The sequence below is a fragment of the Eretmochelys imbricata genome, chromosome 10 (genome assembly GCF_965152235.1).
Source record: "Eretmochelys imbricata isolate rEreImb1 chromosome 10, rEreImb1.hap1, whole genome shotgun sequence".
Lineage (NCBI taxonomy): Eukaryota > Metazoa > Chordata > Testudines > Cheloniidae > Eretmochelys > Eretmochelys imbricata.
Window position 1 is genome coordinate 49652081 of NC_135581.1, and position 23538 is coordinate 49675618.

Here is a 23538-nt window from a genome sequence, read left to right on the forward strand (position 1 = left end):
ACTGAACATTTGCTCGTACTCTAAGAAAGAACTTGGAAGACTAAATGTAAGAGTGTCACTTGGTGACACCTGCCATTACATGACATCCCAACCCATCCAGATGCAACAAGTACTGAAATATCCTAAAGGGAGGTAGTGCATCAGATCTCCAGCCCAATTTAGCTGAATGAAAAGGTCTGACAAGACCAGAATCTGAGATGTTTCTGAAATGTTGGCATTTATCAGAAAGGGAGAAATGGTTTTGAGCACAGATCTGAAAGTCAGTAGTTCCTCTGTCCTATCTCTTACACAGACACCTGTTGTAACCTTCAACTGGTCATTTAACATCTTTGCCTCTGTTTCACCACATGTAAGATAATTCTTAGGTTCCTTCCAGGGCTTTTGTGTGAACTTTCTCTGGTTGTCAGATAAGAGTTGAAGCTACAAAGTGCTATATAGAAGTTAAGCATTAATATCTGAATTTCCAAACATTCAGAGGCTCACCCTTCAGTATCTATAAGGAATGCACATTAGAAGCTACATAAATAACATTTTCAGGAAAATATGATTATTTTAGTCCTTATCACAGTCTGTGATGATGGCACATAAGAACGGCAATACTGGGTCAGACAAATGGTCCATCTAGCCTTGTATTCTGTCTTCTGACAGTGGCTGGTGCCAGATGCTTTTAGAGGGAATGCACAGAAGAGGGCAATTATAGAGTAATCCACCCCCTGTTGTCCAAGCCCAGGTTCTAGCAGTCAGAGGTTTATTGTCCAAAGTCAACTGGATTTTTTTCTAAAGCTTACCAATGGATTAGAGAGCTTAATTATCCAGCCTAACTCAGATGATCAACCAAGTTTATCGAATAAAATATTGAATTATTTTAAAGCAAAGATGTAATATAAAAATGAACCTAGTAATAGCTCCACTAACAAGCAAATAATGCCTTTTTGTGTTTGTTTTTGGTTTCTACTCTAGCTTCATGGGACAGGTTTTATTCTGGAAATCTGTCAGTTCTGACCCTTAGCCCTTTGGAAAAGGACTTCATGATTTGTCCTCATTCAATAATACTGTAGTCTAAAACTTCCATCAGCTAAGCCAAGAAAGTGATATACAAACACTTTCTCCAAATCAGCATTATACCTGTGTTTTAAACATTAAGGATGAAATCCTGGCTCCATTGAAGTCAATGACAAAACTCCCATTGACTTCAGCAGGGCCAGGATTCCACCCTAGCTATGTAGTCAGAATTTCATAACCTTTAAGTATATTTGGAGTTAATTTTTATGCCAGCCATATAAGGTATTTCATTTGTACCTCGGCACATTAGATGTACTATTAGGGTGTTTTTCCTCCTTTTGAATACGTAATTTAATTATTTGGACGTTGATTTTGTGTTTGTTCCAATACAACCTCAAGCTGTTTGTCATCAGAGTATTGGTGGCATGAGAACCCATGGCATTTCCCTGTCTCTCTCCAGGAGGTCTCAGATATGCTGAAAAGGTGGAGAGACTATACTGATCACTGGTGGGTTACATTTTGAGTACTCTTGTGGAAGAGGAGCTAATGCGCACATCAGTTCTCTGAGAAGAACAGACAAAGGCATACCACTCCCAGACGATCCACTCCTGCCAGGGCTTCCCTGCAAGACAGCAACATGCTGTAATGCACTCTGTCTATAGAAAATTGATAGTCCAGTTGTAAAAGCCTGAAGAACTTGTTTCACAGCCATGAGGTTGCACTAGTGAATTTGGCCCATCTTAGTTTTTGCATGGGAGGCTCCATAACATACCATTAAAGCCTACACAGGAGAACAGCTGAAGTATTTTATCATCATGCCAACGTATCAGCTACTCTGTTTGAGCAATTCCAAAGATAATGCACAAGCTGTGAAGAATCTTCCCATCCCTAAATCCATCTCTCGCTAAAGTAGATGTGGCATCATAGGCTCTAAAAAGTTGCTGTGATGCCTGGCTATGCAGTGAAATTGTAAGTGTGCACAGGGAACCTATGGAGTATTAAATTGGTCTGAAGCACTGAAAGTAGCTACCAAGAACCAGCTATTCCTTCACTGTTGCATGCAGTGATTACTTTATTTTGCATTTTTTAATTGGAAGCTTTGTAGTACCAGGGTCATTTTTACTTGCATTTGGCCACTTCTTACTGACTTGCAGATTTGTATGGAAGTGTCAATGGGGAATTAGATTCACAAAGATATGGAGGGCCACCAAGCTAGGGAAAGTCCAGAAACCAAAAAAATGGGGGAGGGAAAGGGCGTCTATAAAACTGTCAAATGCTTAGAGCATAGCCCTGGGAGCCAGGACTCCTAGGTTCTGTTTCCTGGTTCTGCCACTGACTCATATTCTGGGCCCCATTTTAACTTTGAGTACTTTGGTTTATCTATCTCTAGAATGGCTATAGTATAAAAATAGGGTGCCATACATTACATGAGTATTACAATAATTAAATAGTAGTATTGCATTATGTAGCATATAAAAGCTTAAATGAGCTGGTGTACAAGCACATACAGGACATTACAGGCCCATCCCCAAATTGCTTACTGTCCAACATTAAGTTTGCAAAAGTATTCATTACCAAGGTGACCATATTTCCCTATGCTGAATACGGGGCACCTGGTAAAATTACTCGTATTCAAGCGAGTTCAACGGCAATCAATCAGAGCTATGCGGTACAAACATTCAAATTAACATCAAGTTGACTGAGCCCCATTAAAAAGAAATACTGTGTAGCTGGATTCTTTTTATTTACCTTCTTATCTTTAAGGCTTTAGGGGTAAGCCCTAAGGATGCATTGTGCACCAGGGCCCAGGGGGCGGCTCAGCAGGGGAGGGTACCTAGGGGATGGAGCAGCCCTGCACTACCTGGGGGCAGGACCCAGGATGAGGGGGGTGGGTGAAGAGGGAAGCCCCTGCCTGGGGGCTGCTGTGGAGCCTGCAGGGTCAGGGCGTGAACAGGCTGAAAATCGCTTCCCCCTTTGCCCCCCCACTGCCGCCTCCGCCACTCCAGAGCTGAGCTGAGGGGCAGAGAAGCTTCCCCGTGCCAGTGCTCTGCGGGGCTTTGACACATGCCGGGCTCGGTTCCTCCTGGTCAGCACCCTAGGCCAGAGGGTCTTCGGCTTTCCTGGGGCGCCAGCCCAGCCAGAGGCAGGGGGGAAGGAAGGAGCCCGCCTAACAACCAGGCTGTCGGTGAGCTGCATGCTCCAATCAGTGGCTGGGAGTAGGATGTAGGGTGACCAGACAGCAAGTGTGAAAAATCGGGACAGGGGTGGGGGGGTAATAGGAGCCTATATAAGAAAAAGACCCAAAAATCGGGACTGTCCCTATAAAATCAGGACATCTGGTCACCCTAGTGAGATGTGCCCCACTGGAGGGGATATGGAGGAGCAGCGGGGCTGGGGTGGTGAAGGGGCAAAGCAGGAGAAATCAGTGAGGGGGGAGCACCCACTGGGTGGACAGCAGAGGCAACACGTAACTGCACTCACCAGCCACCGCAGCGCATAGCCAGCACCAGCCAGAAACAGGATGGGGGCAGGCCCTGCTGGCCAAGACCCGGCACACAACAGGGGCTACATTGATAGACCAGCAGTGGGTGCGGCTGGCCCCACGAGCTGTATCCTCACTTCGCCACCAGCCTTACACACCCACACCCATCGTTGGCCACTGGACTCCCCGCCCCACTCACCACTGGTGGGTGGGCAGCTGGTGAGTGGGATGCAGCCAGCAGCAGGACCCACCAGTACTGATGCAGGGTGAGCCAGAAAATACAGGACAATTTGCTCGTTTTTATGAAAAAGTCAGGACATCTGCAGGAGGGCTTAAATACAGGACTGTCCCTTTAGAAGCGAGACATCTGGTCATCCTATTCATTACTCTTTTAGTTCATCATCTATTCACAGACCTCAAAGGATTTATCATTTTATAAATGCCTTGACGTATTGCCTTCCCACCAGAACTACCAAGAACTAGGTCCCTTTGGCAAGACTTGAGACTCTGGAGGAACCATCTGGCAACTAACAGCCAGATTCTTACGGTTCATTTTAAAGCAAATATACAGAGGCTTCAGCTACTGACTTTAAGAGAAGGGAATTGAGCGTCCTTCAGGAATGAACATCACAGACTGATTACTGGCTTGTAGCCTTGTGCAGCTGCTGTTATGCTTCTAAACTAAGGACTCTGGGTTTCAGTGGTTCTGAGCAGCATGTGGCTCCATGGATTCGGAAGCTTTTATTTCCCCCAGTGCTAAGTTTAACTTCTGTGGTTAATCTTTTGCTATCACTTGCACATTTACAAGCTTCCAATGCCACAGTTTCCTGACAGCGGCAGCTCCTTCCTCTCTAATGGAAACTTACAGTGAGCCCCGGGGTTAAGGGAAGGGGAGGAGGAGGAGAATGGCCCATACTAGTCCTAGACAAATGCCTCTACCAGCAAAATACACATCCTATAGAAACTGAGGCAAAACAACAACTTACATAGAAGATGCTGGGAAGGGGATAGTGAATCCATCCATGCCACTGGTGTAACCACAGGAAACTGATATTGTTAAAGATGCCCATCTGATCCTTGCCAGCAAGCTACACCCGCCCACACACTAGCATTATTTCTGTTCTGCTGTTGTGGAAATATGTTTAACACCTCACATCTATTGAGTAGATAAAATCCTGAGCCATTGTCCCACTTATTAAAATAAAGAACAAAAAACAAACCTACACTTGCCATTTGAGGACCGAAGTAGGAGAGATACTTAGTAACCCCACTGACAGCTGATTGCCACCTGCTTTCGTGCAATGTCTTGAGAATTCAGGTCCTGATGGAAGCTTTTTTGCTGCTGTTGTGATAGAATCTCATTTATCCTTCCCCTGGTCTATGTCTGATAGCAATTGCTTCAGTCATATACTCCATACACAAGTCATAGCCCACAGCTGATTGAATTTTTCCAGGGAAGTTCCATCATATTCTGGAGGAGCCTTTCTAGGTGGGTTTTTTCTCTCCATTTAGTTTTGTTGCAAGCTGCTCATTCTAGTGTGGTCTTAGGGCTAGTCTACAGTCACTATGCAGGCTCTGCCGAAACAGCTACACTTACACAGCTATTTGTGACATAGCCCAGCATCTGGTGACAGACGGAGTTTTTCTGCTGGTAGAGTAACACCACCTCCCCAAAAGACATTAGCTATGCCGACCACAGCACTCTTCTGTCAGCATAGCAGTGTCTACCCTGGGGGTTTGCCTGCATAGCCATGTTGACTAGGAGGTGGGGTGCAGAAGAGGGTTATATCCCTAACAGGCATAGCTGTGCTGACAAAATTTTCTAGTGTGCATTGGCCTTCAAATTGCCGCTGGAGCCCCGGGCAGCGTGGGCCAGGCAGCGCGGAAGGGCTGACTGGGGGACACTGACCCCCCCCCCAGCCCCGCCCCTTCTGCCCAAGGCCCTGGCCCTTCTGGGGGTGCTAGAGTTTTCAATTTTACTTTCATCCCTGGCATACTGATTGTCTGGCTTCACCCACATAGTTTCTATTGGGCCATTTAGTGCACGGGAGAACTTACACAACATGTTGTGCTAGACATGTGTAGGAACCATGGATCTTGAAAGGTGTGTTGTGGGGGAAGTGTTGATCATTGTACCAGTGGTGATATGTATACAGACATTCTATAATTGTTCATTCCATAATTGTCTGGAAGCACCTGACAATAGTCACTGCTAGACATGAGATACCAGACGAGCTGGCCCACTGCTCTAGTAATAATAAGGCAATGTCTACATTCTCTGCACTGGGTCCCTTTTGTCTCATTATGAGGTCTGTGCAGACCACTGGAAAACGTGGCAAGCACAGCCTGCTCCGGACTAGCCACCTCTCAGTGGCTAGCTGTGCTCCTGGACACAGGACATTATGGGTCAAGTTCAGTGCTATCCACAGGAAAGGGAGTATCCTTACTCGGCAAGAAAGTGAGAAATTCAACATCTGCTGTACACCAAGCCAGGGTATACTAGGTACCAGGTAACCAGGATTGCACACAATGGGAAATTTGGGCACACTTGTTTATCTCTCTGTAGTATTTCCTTAATCTTCCAAGGCTGACATTCAACACTTAATACCATCTCTAATGCTGGAAATGCAGTTAGAAATGCTGGGTAGCAGTGCGTTGTTAAAAAGCCCAAAGAAGACCCAAAGCTCCCTTTCATGCCCAAGAAAAGCTGCGCAGAGGAAATTAAACAAATTGCACACATGGTGCATCCCCCCGTGGAGCAACACACAATGCTGCAAATTGCAATAAGAACTTAAAAATGCAAGAAAGAAAACTTGGGAAAATAAAGCCAGATCTTTAACCCCAAGAGTTAACACTCATAACAGCTGCCAAAATATTCTATAATAAATTCCCAGGCCAAGTGCCAGAGAGAATGTGGGCTTGTCTACATGGTGTATTAGTCCTCACCAGAGCGGTGTAAATTTTAGATCCTGCTGGCACACGCTCAAAGTTCCCTTCGTGCGCATTAATGTCGTCCCATTTCAAGCAGACTGAGGAGCCACAGCAGTGGTTCTAGCAAATGTGCCTATCCTTCAACTGCTAGAAGTCATTCAAGTATTTAGTTGTAATGGAGTGATTGTTCTAATGTCTAATAAATGTAAGAAAAAAGTGATACTATATTCAAGACTAAATCATGATGCTCTCTGCACGCGTAATCTAGATTCTTAGCAACAAGAGGGAGCCATGAGTTTCTGCAGCACATCTACCCAAGAGGCAGGCAAAGGTTCTCTGAAGAACTATGTGGCTTCAGGTGGCAGGGCTGGTCCATTTAGGGGCATGGCTATGGCACTGCTTGGCATTCTTGCTGGAGTCCCTCAGGTGGTAATGGGACTAGCACACAATATTATTTTTAATAGCAGTGAGAGTGGACAGCTCGCAGTGATTCCTGAAGGGCTCTGGGCTACACCTGGTCCCCTCCTTATTCCCCTGCCTCAGTACACGTCCGAGTGCGAACACCGGAATTCAGCCCTTAATGTCTGCAGGAATATCATCAGTAATTGAATTTGTATGGTTCTGTCTACATTCCTACCTAACAGCATGTGGAGGGGATGCCTTTGTCATTCACTTCTTTTGGAAAGTGAGTATGTACAGTGAGGATCTCAACGGATCTGGTTCCTGTTTGTTTCTTACTGACTTTACTGACAAAAAAGGACATTTTTACACATAGGCTGCTCTGGCTCTGCAGTGCTGTGGGAGAATGAGCTGGCTTCTGTTCTGCTTCACGCATCAGTTATTATCTGTCGAATACTGACCTCTTTTTTTCAGTCTCTTAAGAGTCCCCACCCTGATTTTCAGATGTTAAGTTTAATTTTGCTGGGCTGACAATTAGAAGAAATATCTTTTAACTTTCAAATACAGTAAATTTGACATTGAAGCTAAATCACTAACGAATGGGGGAAGGGGAGAAGCAATTATGATTTCAAGTTATTTATTAATAAAGTGGCACCCTTGCAAGGTGCTCAGAATTCACATATTACATTTTATAACGTTCTATATAAAAATAAATTCTAAAAATAATTTCCCCAATGAAATAAAGTATATATTAGATCAAACTCTCTTACTAATTTCCTACATTAACTCCAGTTTCTGACCGCATATCAGAAGACACAACAATATATACATATTTGAATGATAAATTGTGGTTCTTCATTACAAATTTTGAAGGTCACTGCTAATGTTATTAGTTTCTTGTGAGATGACTTGGAAGTATATTTGTATTTAAAAGTGACAAAACAATTAAGCCATTTAATTTTTAAATATTAGGAGAATAAATGATATGAGTGCTAGATTTTGTCACAAACAGTATTTAACAGCTGTCTGAAATAAGAAGAGATGTCCATCTGTAAAGTCACTGGGATAATTTTATGTCTGTTTGTCAGGAAAGAGATTCCAATTAGGTGAAATTTAGAGGAACACAAAAGAGGATTTGCCCATAGTCATGTCACCAAAAAGGAGTATCTAATCTACCTTGTCCAGCAGATCTTAAATCTCTAACAAGAAACTGCTTGACAATTTTAGTGTAACTGAGATAATGGGTTTGCTGTAGCTCATGAAAGCTTATGCTCAACTAAATTTGTTAGTCTCTAAGGAGCCACAAGTCCTCCTTTTCTTTTTTTGAGATATTTGGGTATTGCTTTGAGCTTTTTCCATTACTAGTTTGAATCCATCTTGGTCTATGATCTAAAGCCAAAGGTTACCAAACTTTTTTCATGGGGTGGACCGCACCTTGAGTGAGACACAGTCCTGGCACCACCTTCCACTCCCATTCGTGATTGCAGAAACTTCCACCCCTCTCATTCATCATCTTTGTGGCAAAGTCAGCAATTGCTTACATGAGAAAGCACATACGGGGAAAGACTTGATGTCTTTTCCCCTTCCCTTCAGCTAAAAGTGAAGAGAGAGGGGAGCCAGAACAATGTGACCAGATGGTTCTCTGTGGACCAGCATCAAGTGCTCCACAGTGCACAGCCTGGGAATCTCTCATTTAGAGGTTGTTGTTAAAGGCTAAGTCCTCCAAGGAGCTCTGCCCTCTGACCCCAATCCAGCAAAGCACTCATAAGAACATTCTGGATCTGACCAATGGTCCATCTAGCTCAGTGTCCCATCTCTGATAGTGGCCAGCGCCAAATGCTTCAGAGCCTGGGAATGAAGAGAACAAAGCAATATTGAATGATCCATCCCGTTGTCCAATCCCAGCTTCGGGCACTTGGAGGTTTAGGGACACCTAGAGCATGGGGTTGCATCCCTGATCATCTTTGCTAATAGCCATTGATAGACCTATTCTCTACTTATTTAATTCTTTTTGAACTTGCACACCATCCCATGGCGACAAGTTCCACTCAAACCATGAGACTACCCACACGCCTAAATTTAAGCACATGCTTAAGTGCTTTAAGGATTGCAGGACTGAGCCTTAAGAGGGTATTTTGTGAAGTTTATTGCCTGCTCTGGGGATTCTTACTATATCTTCAATTTGGACCTCCCTGGAAAGTATTGTTGCTAACACTAAGTGCTGCATACACCTATATCAACTGAGCTACTAGGTAGAAGCATAACTGTGACATTGCAGGTTTCTGCAGTACAAAGGAGATCATAACACAGGAAGAAAATTGAGAATAGTAGTTCAATATTTGTCCCCAATAATTTTAAATTTCAAGGTGGTATCAGCCTGTACATTGCTAAATAATACTTACTAAAGCATCCATCTGGTAAAGAATAAGCTTGATTAGAGCTCATCAGATAATGAAAAAGTTAATTCATTTCATTTGACCGGAAAAAAAAAATCAAAATTCATCCAATAGATTAGTTGTAATGGTTCATTTAACCAGTGTTTCCCTCTGGCTGCTGTGTTATGATCCCACTCAGAGCTCAATCTACAAAGGAGCCAAGGCTGTTACAACCCTACTACAAAGCTTGGGTTTTGACTCAATCTGTAGATGTTCTGGCGGCATTTGGTTCTGTTCCCTGTGTGTTGGCTAGGATGGCTGCTATCACATAAATGAGGCATTGTGCAAGATTCAAACTTCTGTGAGCCTTAGATGCTCAGGATAAGCTTCCTCTGTCCAATGGAAGTGTCTAGCCCACTGTGCAGTTTGTTACACGTGATCCACAGAGCATGTGAGTCTGCTCAGCTACAGAGGCTAGTTCTTTAGCTCAAGCTGTCCAGACTTGTGTTTGTTACACCGCAGTGGTTTCAGAACAGCTCTTCTCTGAAACTAACACACTAACGTGGGGTTTGGAAGATGATGTGAGGCTTTTTGGTGTTGTTTTTTTTCTCCCCTGCAGCTTTGACCAATGCCACTTTTGGAACTGAGTGAAAAGCTTTTAACTTGCTGTCATAAATATAAAGGGAAGGGTAACAACATTTATGTATGCAGTAACACAAAATCCCTCCTGGCCAGAGGTACAGAATCACTTTACCTGGAAAAGGTTAAGAAGCTCAAATAACCTGGTTGGCACCTGACCGGAAGGACCAATGGGGAAAGAGGATACTTTCAAATCTGGGGGTGGGGGGAGAGGTTTTGTTTGTGCTCTCTTTGTTTGTTCCCTCTCTGGATGGAGAGAGAGACCAGGCAGGTAAAGCATCTTCTGAAAACATACCTGAAATGATACATCTAAAATTACAGAAATTTTAAGTAAAGGCAAGGAAATGTGTTAGATTATCTTTTGTTTTAGCTTGTGAATTTTCCCTATGCTAAGAGGGAGTTTTATTCCTGTTTTTGTAACTTTGAAGCTGAGTCTAGAGGGGAACCCTCTGTGTTTAAAATCTTTTTATTTACCCTGCAAAGTTACCTTCCACCCTGATTTTGCAGGTGTGATTCTTTTACTTTTTTTTTAAATAAAATTTTTCTTTTAAGAACCTGGTTGATTTTCAGTGTCCTAAAAACCCAGGGGTTTCGTCTGTGCTCACTTTGTAATCAATTGGTTAGTACATTATTCTCAAGTCTCCCCAGGAAAGGGGGTGAGGGGGCTTGGGGGAATATTTTGGAGAAATAGGGACTCCAAGAGGCCATTTTCCTGAATTCTGGTCTAAATCACTTGGTGGTGGCATCAATATCATCCAAGGACAAGGAAAGGATTTGTGCCTTGGGGAAGTTTTAACCTAAGCTGGTAGAAATAAGCTTAGGGGTCTTTCATGCAGGTCCCCACATCTGTACGCCAGAGTTCAGAGTGGTGAGGGAACACTGACACTTGACAATGCCTGGATTTGTGGTCCTTCATTTCTCTTGCAACACCTCTCCCGCGTATTTCAGGTGGGATTTTCAAAGAGACCTAAGGGAGTGTAGGCACCCAAATCCCAGCCTAAAACAACGAGAAATGGGTCCATGCTACACAATCTGGATCTGAACTTCCTGACAGGTTGAGAGGTTGAATCCGGGGTTTGGGTTTAAGGGGGGGAGTGGCAGGAAACTCCACACAATTATCCTCAGAGTTTTCGGATAATCATCTCCCCAGGGTGGTGGTGCAAAAGTCAAGGGGTGATGAAGTGGGCAAGTTGGAATATATTTTCTTATTGCTGTTTTCTCTCCCACCTCCTTCCCCAGTGCTCTGTAGGTACCTCTCCTCATGCAATAAGGCTTTAAAAAGGGAACTGGGTAGCTGAAAAGTGTGGTTTTTCTAGTAGGTAGAAGTTTCTCCATAATAAATAACTTGGGTAAATGTCAGGACTGATTTGAGAACAATAACTCATAACTGGGTGTGTTTCACATAATGATTCACGTGGTGATTGGTGGCTGAGCTGTGGGAATTTGGATTATATAAAGAATCAGAGGAACCTGTGGGCAGAGCACCTTCTGTAGTTTCAATTCTCTACCCCTTTAGCAGGAATAAAGTGGTATCTGAGTACTAAAACAGTGAATGTCTGGTCTCTTATCTCCTCTTAAAGGCTCTTGCTGAAGGTCCTCGCAGTGATAATGTTCATGTCCTTACACCTAAGCAAATAAACCTAATGACTAATACAGTCCCTGTACCCTGTCAGTCTTGCATTAAAAATTTAAAAAAGAAGACAGCTTGGAACAACTTGAAATTCCAGTGTTTCTATGTATCACTGCACCAGAACAAAGCTCCTAGACAGAAACAACTAATTTACAAAAAGAAAAGGAGTACTTGTGGCACTTTAGAGACTAACCAGTTTATTTGAGCATGAGCTTTCGTGAGCTCATGCTCAAATAAATTGGTTAGTCTCTAAGGTGCCACAAGTACTCCTTTTCTTTATGCGAATACAGACTAACAGGCTGTTACTCTGAAACTAATTTACAGCTGCTTAGAAGGAGGAGTGTTTTTGCAGGGCAGTTGGCCAGCATCAAACCTTTAGCACTGAGTTGTTAACAGGTAGTTCGGTAGCTCATCTCTATTGCAGAGACTAGGGGTAGTGGACTGGAGCACAGTAGAGGGGGGCTGGAAGTTAAGGGGGAGCATTTTTCAAGTTTGTTCCTTTATGTTTTCAAGTGATGAAATCCTACTAGAAGAGGACAAAACTGTGACAAAACTAAAAAAATCTCAACCAGTTAATCAGAGCTTAGCTTTGGACAATGAACCTCTGGAAAATCCCCCACTAACTCCTTCAGTAAGAGGATCCTATATAGCCAGTCTTGTGTCTGAATACATATTCTAATGAGATATGCCCTTGCTTATCTAACCCTGTATAGAGACATTTAGGCCTGGTCTACACTAGGAAATCAGGTTGGTTATAACTACGTCGCTCAAGGGTATGAAAAACCCAGACCCCTGAGCAACGCAGTTAAACTGACCCAACCAACGGCATGGACAGTGCTAGGTCGACGGGTGTGAGAAGCAAAGATGAACAGTGCAGATGGAAAAGGCACCCCAGGAGTGTGACCATCACCCCCACAAACACACACCAGTTCAACTCCTCTCCAGAATACAAGGAATCAGCCCAGCCTGGGTCTGGTGTTGTTTTAACATCTGATTAATGACCTAGATGTAGGAATAGAGAGCACATTGATCAAATTTGCAGATGACACAAAGCTGCGGGGAGTGGGGCGGGGAATTGCCAATGCTTTGGAGGATAGAGCTAAAATTCAGAGGGATCTTGATAAATTGGAGAACTGGGCTGTAGACAACAAAATGAAATTCAACAAAGATAAATGTAAGGTGCTACACTTAGGGAAGAAAAACCAAATGCACAAATACAGAATGGAGGGTAACTGGCTTGGCAGCAGCACTGCTGAGAAGGATCTGGGGGTAGTGGTAGATAACAACTTGAACATGAGTCAGCAATGCAATGCTGTTGCAAAAAAAAGCAAATGCAGTTTTAGGTTGCATTAATAGAGGCATAGCATGCAAGTCATGGGTGGTGATAGCACTGTTCTGTTCGGCACTGATTAGGCCTCAGCTGGAGTACTGTGTCCAATTTTGGTCACCAATGTATAGAAAGGATGTAGAAAAACTGAAAAGGATCCAGAGGCAAGTGACAAAGATGGTCAAAGGGATGGAATGCAAGCCATATGAGCAGAGGCTAGAGTAACTGGGTATGTTTTTTCAGTTGGAGATTAAGGGGGGGACATGATAGCGGTATTCAAATACTTGAAAGGCTCCATTAAAAAGATGGAGAAAAGTTATTCTCTCTTGCTACAGAGGGCAGGACAAGAGGCAATGGGTTCAAACTACTGCACAGCAGATTTAGAGTAAATCTCAGGAAAAAACTTCGTAACTGTAAGAACAGTAGGACAATGGAACAGAATGCCTAGGAACTTTGTGGAAGTTTCTTCACTGGAGGTTTTCAAAAGGAGGCTGGATAGCCACCTGTCTTGGATAGTTTAGCCACAACAAGTCCTCCATCTTGGCAGAGGGTTAGCCTAGATCAGTGGTTCCCAAACTGGGGTTCACGAAATGTTACAGGGGGTTCTTGGAAAAAATTCCCTAATGGCAGACAGAGCTGTCTCTAGGGAGCCCCTGGACTTCCAAGAGCTAAGCAGATCAAAGCAAGCATATCTATCACACTGAGGAGATTTAAACTTCAAGACTCCTTATAAGAAATGGAAACGGAGGTGGATATTTTTTGCTGTCTTTAAAATTAAATAGGCAGCTTTTAGTATTGTTTTTAAAATTATTACGAAGAACAAGTTTAAGCTTTGTTGTAATGTGCGTTGTTTGCCTGGACTGCTCAAGACCTGAATGCTTGTGTAGGAGGAACTCTCTGAGTTGGCTTCTTAAATCTCTTCACGCTGTTCCTCATCTGATACTCCTTGATGAAACCTAGGAGCCTTGTCTTATAACAGGCTTATTCAAAGTGATACAAGCTATGAAAGTGAGATCCTGGAAGAGTGTAGCTGTTTTCATAATGTAATAAAAATACTGTAATGATAAATAATAATAAATAGTTTATAATAAGCATGTCATAAGAAAAAATTTTATATTTCCAAGAGCACTGTTTTTCTAATTTATACTCAGGTAAAGGAGACAATCCCTGGAAATATTCAATTTGGCCGGGGGGGGGGGGCAGTTTGCGAGACTTGACATTTTAGTGAAAGTGGTTCATAGGTGGTTAAAGTTTGGGAACCACTGACCTAGCTGACCCTTGCGGTCCCTTCTAACCCTATGATTCTAAATGCACAAAGCAAACTAACTACGCAGAACCACAGAGTTACAAACACCTCAGGAACAGAGGTTGATTGTAACTCAGAAATGTTTGTAACTGAACAAAACGTTATGGTGGTTCTTTCAAAAGTTTACAACTGAACTTTGATTTAATGCAGCTTTGAAACTTTACTGTGTGGGGAAAAATGCTGCTTTTAACCATCTTAATTTAAATGAAAAAGCTCAGAAACAGTTTCCTTACCTTGTCAAATCTTTTTTTAAACTTTCCCTTTATTTTTTTAGTAGTTTACGTTTAACACAGCACTGTACTCTATTTGCTTTTTTTGTCTTTGCTGGTGCCTGATTGCATTCTTCCGGTTCCAAATGAGGTGTGTGATTGACCAGTCAGTTCATAACTCTGGTGTTTGTAATCTGAGGTTCTAGTCTACAAAAATCAAGACTTTTTTGCCAACTTCTTTTGTTTAGAATGATTTTAGGAGATTACTTACAGCTACGGTTTGTGCAAAATGTTGAGATAAGTGAGATTTTCAAGGTAGTGGTGTTTCTGTCATTAGATGACTTATGCCTCAGTTTAATCAACAAAGCAAGGTTGTCCCTTGCTGGATAATCTAAGGACAGAGAAATCTGACTCAGTCACTTCCATCTATTTGTTATGGAGTGAGGCCAAAGAGTAATGTTGTTTTTCTGAGGGCATTTTGGTTTCTGGTAAATAAGGCTAGGTCAAAGGTTGTTCCAGCATATTATTAGATAATATTTATTTAATCACATGAGAGAAACTGAAAATAAAATTTGGGGACGACTCTTGGTCTCAGTCTAATTTCTGTTAATAGTTAATATGCAGATATTACAAAACTCATGCCAAAAATCTTCCCCACGTTTATGTATCTGTTCCTCCCTGTTTTATTTCCAGTCTGTCTTCTTAGAAAAAAAATCTCCTGTCTTCAGATACATGTTCGGCTCCATCCTGAGCTGCAGCTGGGGGCAGGGCAGCATGAAGCAGTCATACAGTTCTGAGCAGCTCAGATGTGGAGCAAAGGTGAATCTAAGCCATCTTTTTACACCTCCCTAAGTGGTCAGCCTGAGCAGATACCAAACTGTCCCTCAATGTCATTTAAAGCATCCTGGTCCTTATGTAAAATAGATAATAGACTTTCAGAGATCCATAAATATATTATTATTAAGTAGCCAGCCAGTGCCACTGTTGTGGGACAAAAAGATACCCCTTTGGAGGTGAAATTTTCTGTTTCCATAGTGCTTCAAGCACTTCCTGGCTTGAGGAGCAAGAGACAGTCAAGGGTTTGAACTAAGGAGTCCCCAGTTAGCGTGATAACAGTTCTGAGACAGCATGCTGGCTGCTGTAGTGGTTTTGAGATGTGAGACATCATCAACTGAGGACTAAAACTGAGACCACTCAATTCCCTTGAATTTACAACCTAAGCAGGATTTGATCCCAGATCTATAAAAGTTATGGAAAATATGTTAACCCACTACAACAGGTACATGCCTCCTTTCTCCTCACTAACAAACTTTTTCTGTCAATTCTTCTTGCAGAGCTTTTAAGTACAAACTGCTTCTTCACATTGATTCACTTACTCCTTCCTGAACTTGTTTCACTTTAAAGTCACACAGCCATTCTCTAGGCCTTTTCTCCATCTGAGCCTCAGTTTTCTCAGTGAGAGATTTGTGTGTGGTAGATCTCCAGAATATGAAAGGACACATATTTAGGAAATTTTCTCCATTCCTTGTTGTATATGAGAATGAATTCAAGGATTTCCTCTGGCTCCTAGCAGAGATATCCACATGGCTAGATAGTCCTCTCAAACCACAAAATCTACATTTAACTTCAAAGATCTTGATCTTCCAAATGATTTTCAACACATCCTGTTACTCAGTATGATGCAACGTGTCAACTCAATCTATCAGGATGGTGTGTCACAAAACCTGAAAAATTGTGCAATCTGACAACAAAAAGAAACTCCACACAACTAACAAGTGTTTCATGAAAAAATGGAACATTCCACTGGTACAACTTTGCTTTTTCAGGCAGAACCTGCCTACTATCCACACACAAATTGTGTTACATTGCTTATCCCAGAATAACTAAACTGCTTAGGAATGGACAGCTCTATTTTAGTAGGAAGTTTCATATGGACACATCCCCATTCTGATACAAGCTATGATATAAACACTTTCATATCAACATAACTGCATCTAGACTAGTGATTACACTGTATTGGTTTGAACAGCAAAAACTATTGTTTAGATCAGCCCTTACTAGCAGGCACAGTGGCATTGTGAATAGCTTCAGCTAACTAGAATGAAATGCCCGTTCAACTGGAAGAGAAAACCAGACAGCGCTGATCCTTAGGAAACTTTCTCTTTCGTCATAAGCCTTTCTGATATAAAACAAACTGATGCTGTAACTGGTCAGTCCTGTCCATTCCATTGTATGTCATGCTGTAAAGAACTGTAAGATTGTCTCACTGCTCATAGGCACCGACTTCCCCTCTTTCCCATGGGTGCTCGACCCCTCCTTTCCCTCAGCCCCACCCCCACTCCACCCCTTCCATGAGTTCCCGCCCCATGCCAACTCCTTCCCCAAAGTCCCCGCCCCAACTCCTCCCCGTCCCTGCCCCTATTCCAACTCCTTCCCCAAATCCCCACCCGGCCTCTTCCCCACCTCCTCCCCTGAGAGTTCCCACTCCTCCCACTCCCTCCCGGAGTGTGCTAATGCTGCCAAACAGCTTTTTGGCGGCGGCTGGGCAGGAAGAGCTGGGAGGTAGGCAGAGGAGTGGGGACGCCGTGCACTCAGGGAGGGGGGAGGAAGTGGGGCGGGGGGGAGCTTCACTGCCAGTGGGTGTAGAGCACCCACTAATTTTTCCCCAGGGCTGGAGCACCCACAGAGTCAGCGCCTATCTCACTGCTCTCCCGGTGACAGCCACATTTCATGTTGGTCAATTTCCTGAGGCTATCTCTCTGAGCACACTCTACTCACTGAGTAACCCCTCCCTGTGACCAAGTCTCACTTGGTTATTACCTCTTTGGTCTAATTTCAGTTGTTGGGTTTAGCGTGTAGGTGCTGAGTGGGGCTGGTGTTCTGTGATATACAGTCAATCAGGCGAGAGGATCTGGTGGTCCCTTCTGGCCTTAACCTCTATGACTCTCCTATTGTTCCCTGAGGCACTCGGAATTGTGATAATAGGATGGAACTATGTAACCAAGGGCTTGATTTTTGCTGCATTGAAGTCTCTAGGAGTTTTTATTGTTTGTATCACAGGAGTGACTAGAACCCCCCAATCAAGGTTGAGAGCAAGATTAGACTCCAAGTTTGTATTTGTCCTTTGTTCCTTTTTGTTAAAGAGAGCCTAGCTGAGAATTCCAATCACTGTTTTACATATGAGGCCTCCTTGAGGTTTTCAGAATGGAATGAAAACACAACTCAGAGCAGAAAGAAAACATTTTGTCAACAACAAATTATGTCATACGAACCTAACAGCTTTCTTTGACAGGGTAACAAGCCTTATGGGGGGCGGGGAGTGGTAGATGTGGTATATATTGACTTTCGTAAGGCTTTTGATACTGTCCCACATGACCTTCTCATAAACAAGCTAGGGAAATACAGCCTAGATGGAGCTACTATAAGGTGGGTGCATAACTGCTTGGAAAAACATTCCCAAAGAGTAGTAATCAGTGGTTCATAGTCAAGCTGGAAGGGTGTAATGAGTGGCGTTCTGCAGAGGATTGGTCCTGGGTCAATATCTTCATAAATTATTTAGATAATGGCATAGAGTGTACACTTACTCCAACGAGAAACTGCTGAGCTTGAATTAATATGCAAACTAGATACCATTAACTTGGGTTTGATAAGAGACTGGGAGAGGCTGGGTCATTACACATATTGAATCTATTTCCCCATGTTAAGTATCCTCACACCTTCTTGTCAACTGTCTAAATGGGCCATCTTGATTATCACTACAAAAGTTTTTTTCTCCTGCAGATAATAGCTCATCTTAATTAATTAGCCTCTTACAGTTTGTATGGCAACTTCCACCTTCTCTGTATATATATATATATATATCTTCTTACTATATGTTCCATTCTATGCATCCGACGAAGTGGGCTGTAGCCCACGAAAGCTTATGCTCTAATAAATTTGTTAGTCTCTAAGGTGCCACAAGTACTCCTGTTCTTTTTATAAAGTTTGCAGATGATACCAAGATGGGACGTGTTGGATTAAAATTCAAAATGATCTGGCAAACTGGAGAAATGGTCTGAAGTAGAATCATAGAATATCAGGGTTGGAAGGGACCTCAGAAGGTCATCTAGTCCAACCTCCTGCTCAAAGCAGGACCAATCCCCAATTTTTGCCCCAGATCCCTAAATGGCCCCCCTCAAGGGTTGAACTCACAACCCTGGGTTTATCAGGCCAATGCTCAAACCACTGAGCTATCCCTCCCCCCCTAAAGTAAATAGGATGAAATTCAATACGGACAAATGCAAAGTACTATGCTTAGGAATGAACAATCAATTGCACGCATACAAAATGGGAAATGACTACCTAGGAAGGAATACTGTGGAAAGAGATCTGGGGGTTATAGTGGATCAGAAGCTAAATATTAGTCAACAGTGTAACACGGTTGCAAAAATAGCAAACATCATTTTGATGTGTATTGGCAGAAGTGTTGTAAGCAAGATACAAGAAGTAATTCTTCCACTCTATTCCGCACTGATAAGGCCTCAACTGGAGTATTGTGTCCATTTCTGTGTGCCATATTTCAGGAAAGATGTGGACAAATTGGAGAAAGTCTGGAGGAGAGCAACAAAAATGATTAAAGGTCTAGAGATATAACTATGAGGAAAGATTGAAAAAATTGGGTTAGTTTAGTGTGCCCTTAAGTGTCCAGCCCTCTCCTGGACAGCTCAGTGAAATAATAAGGGTCATTTGTTCCTCTAAAGACACAAAAATACATCCCAGCTTATCAATGTAGCGGGTGTGAATACATTCTTCCCTTGAAACACCTCACTGAGTTGGTTTATAATAAAATAAAACAAATTTATTTACATAGAACATAGATTAAGTGATGCTAAGTAGAAGAAATAAAGTTAGAAAGGGTTACAAGTAGGGCTGTCAAGCAATTAAAAAAATTAATCAAGCAATTAAAAATTAAAAAATGATTTAAAAAATCGTGCAAAAATCGCACTGTTAAACAGAATACCATTTATTTAAATATTTTTGGATGTTTTCTACATATTCAAATATATTGATTTCAATTACAACACAGAATACAAAGTGTACAGTGCTCACTTTATATTTATTTTTTATTACAAATATTTGGACTGCAAAAAACAAAACAAATAGTATTTTTCAATTCACCTAATACAAGTACTGTAGTGTAATCTCTTTATCATGAAAGTTGAACTTACAAATGTAGAATTATGTACAAAAACAAACTGCATTCAAAAATTAAACAATGTAAAACTTTAGAGCCTACAAGTCCCATCAGTCCTACTTCTTGTTCAGCCAATCGCTCAGACAAACATGTTTATTTACATTTGCAGAAGATAATGCTGCCTGCTTCTTGTTTACAATGTTACCTGAAAGTGAGAACAGGCGTTTGCATGGCACTGTTGTAGCCAGTGTTGCAAGATATTTACATGCCAGATGTGCTAAAGATTCATATGTCCCTTGATGTTTCAACCACCATTCCAGAGGACATGTGTCCCTGCTGATGACGGGTTCTGCTTGATAACGATCCAAAGCAGTGGGGACCGATGCATGCTCATTTCATTTCATCATCTGAGTCAGATGCCACCAGCAGAAGGTTGATTTTTCTTTTTTGGTGGTTTGGGTTCTGTTGTTTATACACTGGAGCGTTGCTCTTTTAAGACTTCTGAAAGCATGCTCCACACCTCATGCCTTTCAGATTTTGGAAGGCACTTCAGATTCTTAAATCTTGGGTCAAGTGCTGTAGCTATCTTTAGAAATTTCATATTGGTATCTTCTTTGCATTTTGTCAAATTTGCAGTGAAAGTGTTCTTAAAATGAACAACATGGCTGGGTCACCATCTGAGACTGCTATAACATGAAATATATGGCAGAATGCGGGCAAAACAGAGCAGGAGACATATAAATCTCCCCCAAGGAGTTCAGTCACAAATTTAATTAACATATTATTTTTTAATGAGGCATATGAATCTTTAGCACATCTGGCACATAGATATCTTGCAACGCCAGCTACAAAAGTGCCATGCGAACACCTGTTCTCATATTCAGATGACATTGTAATTAAGAAGTGGGCCGCATTATCTCCCATAAATGTAAACAAACTTGTTTCTCTTAGTGATTGGCTGAACAAGAAGTAGGACTGAGTGGACTTGTAGGCTCCAAAGTTTTATGTTATTTTGTTTTTGAGTGCAGTTATGTAACAAAAAAACCCTACATTTGTAAGTTGCACTTTCATGATAAAGAGATTGCACTACAGTACTTGTATGAGGTGAATTGAAAAATACTATTTCTTTTGTTTATCATTTTTACAGTGCAAATATTTATAATAAAAAATAATATAAAGTGAGCACTGTACATGCTGTATTTTGTGTTGTAATTGAAATTGATATATTTGAAATTGTAGAAAAACATCCAAAATATTTAATAAATTTCAATTGGTATTCTAGTGTTTAACAGTGCAATTAATCACAATTAATTTTTTTGAGTTAATCATGTGAGTTAACTGCGATTAATCCACAGCCCTAGGTACAAGCAGATAAAAGTGAAAACATCTAAAAGTCTAAAACTTAATCTAGCAAGTTTTGGTTCAAGGGTTTGCTTAGGATGGTCTTTCTCACCCACAGTCTTCCAGCAAGATGGTGCCTGACTCTTTCTTTGGTCAGGATCTCTCCTAGAGGCCCAAGGGTGCTGGTGCCTTTGTCTTCATAGGGGAAAGAGAGAGAACTTGAAGTTCTCTGCCCCTTTCCTTTAGAGTCCAGTAGGCCTTTAAAGTGAATTCTTCTGAGGGTTATCCTTCAAAGTAAAGTTAATTCATGCAGTAAAGAAGGCGACCTGGAGTCTGGTGGTGAAGGAGGCGCCATAGTTTTCTTTCCCCATGTATTTTTGCTGAAATCCAAATTGATCTGTTTCCTGCCATCCCCTCCCGCTGCTGTCTTGAGGACCCTGTTTAATACTTCTATGTAAATTGAGAGAAACACATATTTCTTTGTTTAGGATAGACCGTTTAACAACTTTTGCCTAGAAAGGGCTGTCTGCTTTTGAACATGTGCTAATAACATCATACAGGGAGAATTCATAACTGCACATATGATGTTGCTACATACATTTCACTATGATATTATTGACCAGCAAGTTACTAGTTTTACTAGTTACAAGTCACCAGGCATGTTTTATACAAAGAGTATTACAATGGTGTATAGGGTGTGAATACAGGGGTGCTTTATGTCACCACCAGCCAACCTGCCCAAAGGTTTGAAAAAGCTGTTACTTTACAAATCTTTTTTTTTATTTGCTCTTGCCTCTATATAGAGGAACAAGAACCGATGTCTCTAAGCCCTCTTTTAACTCTTGCTCTGAATAGCTCTTTGCTACTGAGTTTGCTAAGGCATTATAGCAATTTGCTCCTGTTTTCCTTTAAGACAAAGATAAAGATGCTTCAAGACTGCTCAGCTGCAGCCATGGAACTTTTCAATTTCTGAGACTTGTTCAGTGAGGTTTCTTAACACATGGAAGCAGAACTGAATTCCATTTCTAGTAAAACGGTAACTTTTTAAGGCACTGAGAAACTGCTGGAACTTGGATGCATATTTTCAACATTATTTTTTCTTATCCTGGACCTCTAAAGTAACACAGAATGATTACAGTGCTGCGTTATGTATCTTCAGTGTTTGATTCAGCCCAGATGGAATCCTGAAGTCCTGTCGAAATAGTATTGTCAGCTTTATGTTATTTGACTGTAGTTGCTGAGAAATGTTTTACAACAAAAACAGATGAGCCGCTTGAGATTAAACAAGTGTATTACATACCATCTGACAGGCAGAATCCACCTTGCTGCACTATGGCATGAAAGTAAAACCAAAAAATGACATTGGTGAAATAAAGACAGAGGACGGAACCAAAAATCTGCTGTTTCCTAGGCAACCTGATGTGCCATCCATACAAATGCCCAGTGAGTGTCAAAGACCATTCCACAGTATCTTCAAAGCAGCACAAGGGAACATACCCCTTAAATTAGGTGATGCAATACATTTTCTCGCTACTTCGCTTGAATCATTGCAAACTTCAATGAAGCAGGTATGTGGCTGTGCTACTATGATCCAATCCTGGCAAAGTGAGACATGAGGTGGGGAGGAGAAGCTTAATGATGCAGTCCACAGTGGGGGGAAAACTTAAGAGATTAGATCTTTGAATCTAATTGATTTTACTATATACGAGAACAAGTTTTCCAGCTGTGGGTCAGCGGCATTTGTACAAAGCTATGCCAGCCTAATAATAATTGAATTTGGATGCGAAGAGAATGTAGGAAGCACGAGTAAAGAAAATATATTGCCCATTTGTGCCCAATAAAGTGTAGAATTGAGACAGGGTTGTCATTTTGAGTGCCAGGACCAACTGCACAAGTTGTTTGTGACAACCAGAAGGTCTGAGTGGTGGTGGCAGAAATGGTAGTGGTTAAACAGCATTGAATAAGAGCTCCATGACTCTTGCTCTGAACTTGAATATTCTTATGATAAGACACTCTTTCTTGTTGCAAAACACTGAAAATACTGTTTTAATTTGAAGTAACTCTTTCTGTTACTGTCGCAGTCTCTGTCCTGCTACATTCGTTTAAACGATTTAAAAACCTTACTGTGTAGATGTCAAATAATGTTAAAAATTCTTATGTTAAACTTCCAAACTGGGTTTACAGTCTCATCCTCTGGGTTCTTCTTCTTCTTGAATCATTGAGGTCACTTTTGAGCAAGATAGTGGTTCTCCAGATTAAGCTCAGGAAGCAGGAGCAATATTATTGTAGACTGTATTCTCACCAGTACCTGCACTTTTTATGCATGAGCTCACTTTTGCGGTAGAGATGTTGGTCAGAAAAGGAACCATTAGCTCCAGTCTATGTTTAACAGTTGGTGTTGACTGTCTGTTATTTCTCTTCAAAATTAACTATCCCCAAAATAACTTGAGTACTAGTCTCATATGACAAGATCATTTGTTCTGATAAGTTTGCTTATCAAAGGGATCCTGCAGACTATAGAACACAGCACTTTAGCACCTTTTCTGTTGGCCAACATACAGTACAACCCCAGATGTATACCATCAGAGTAGTTCCATTTCTCAGTTTTGTATTCCAAAAGCATAGACAATGTGTCCCACCATTTTCCTGGCTTTCAAGATTTTTCTTTTTATGGAGTCCGGACACCCACAGCAAAGCCATTCTTCATTAGTTCAACGTTTCCCT

The 23538-nt window shown here is 41.7% G+C and overlaps 1 protein-coding gene across 2 annotated transcripts in view; it reads right to left on the bottom strand.

The window, feature by feature from the left end:
* The window catches only part of PSTPIP1 (proline-serine-threonine phosphatase interacting protein 1), a 97301-nt gene that overhangs the window by 68078 nt on the left and 5685 nt on the right, over nucleotides 1–23538 (bottom strand). The window lies entirely within an intron of this gene.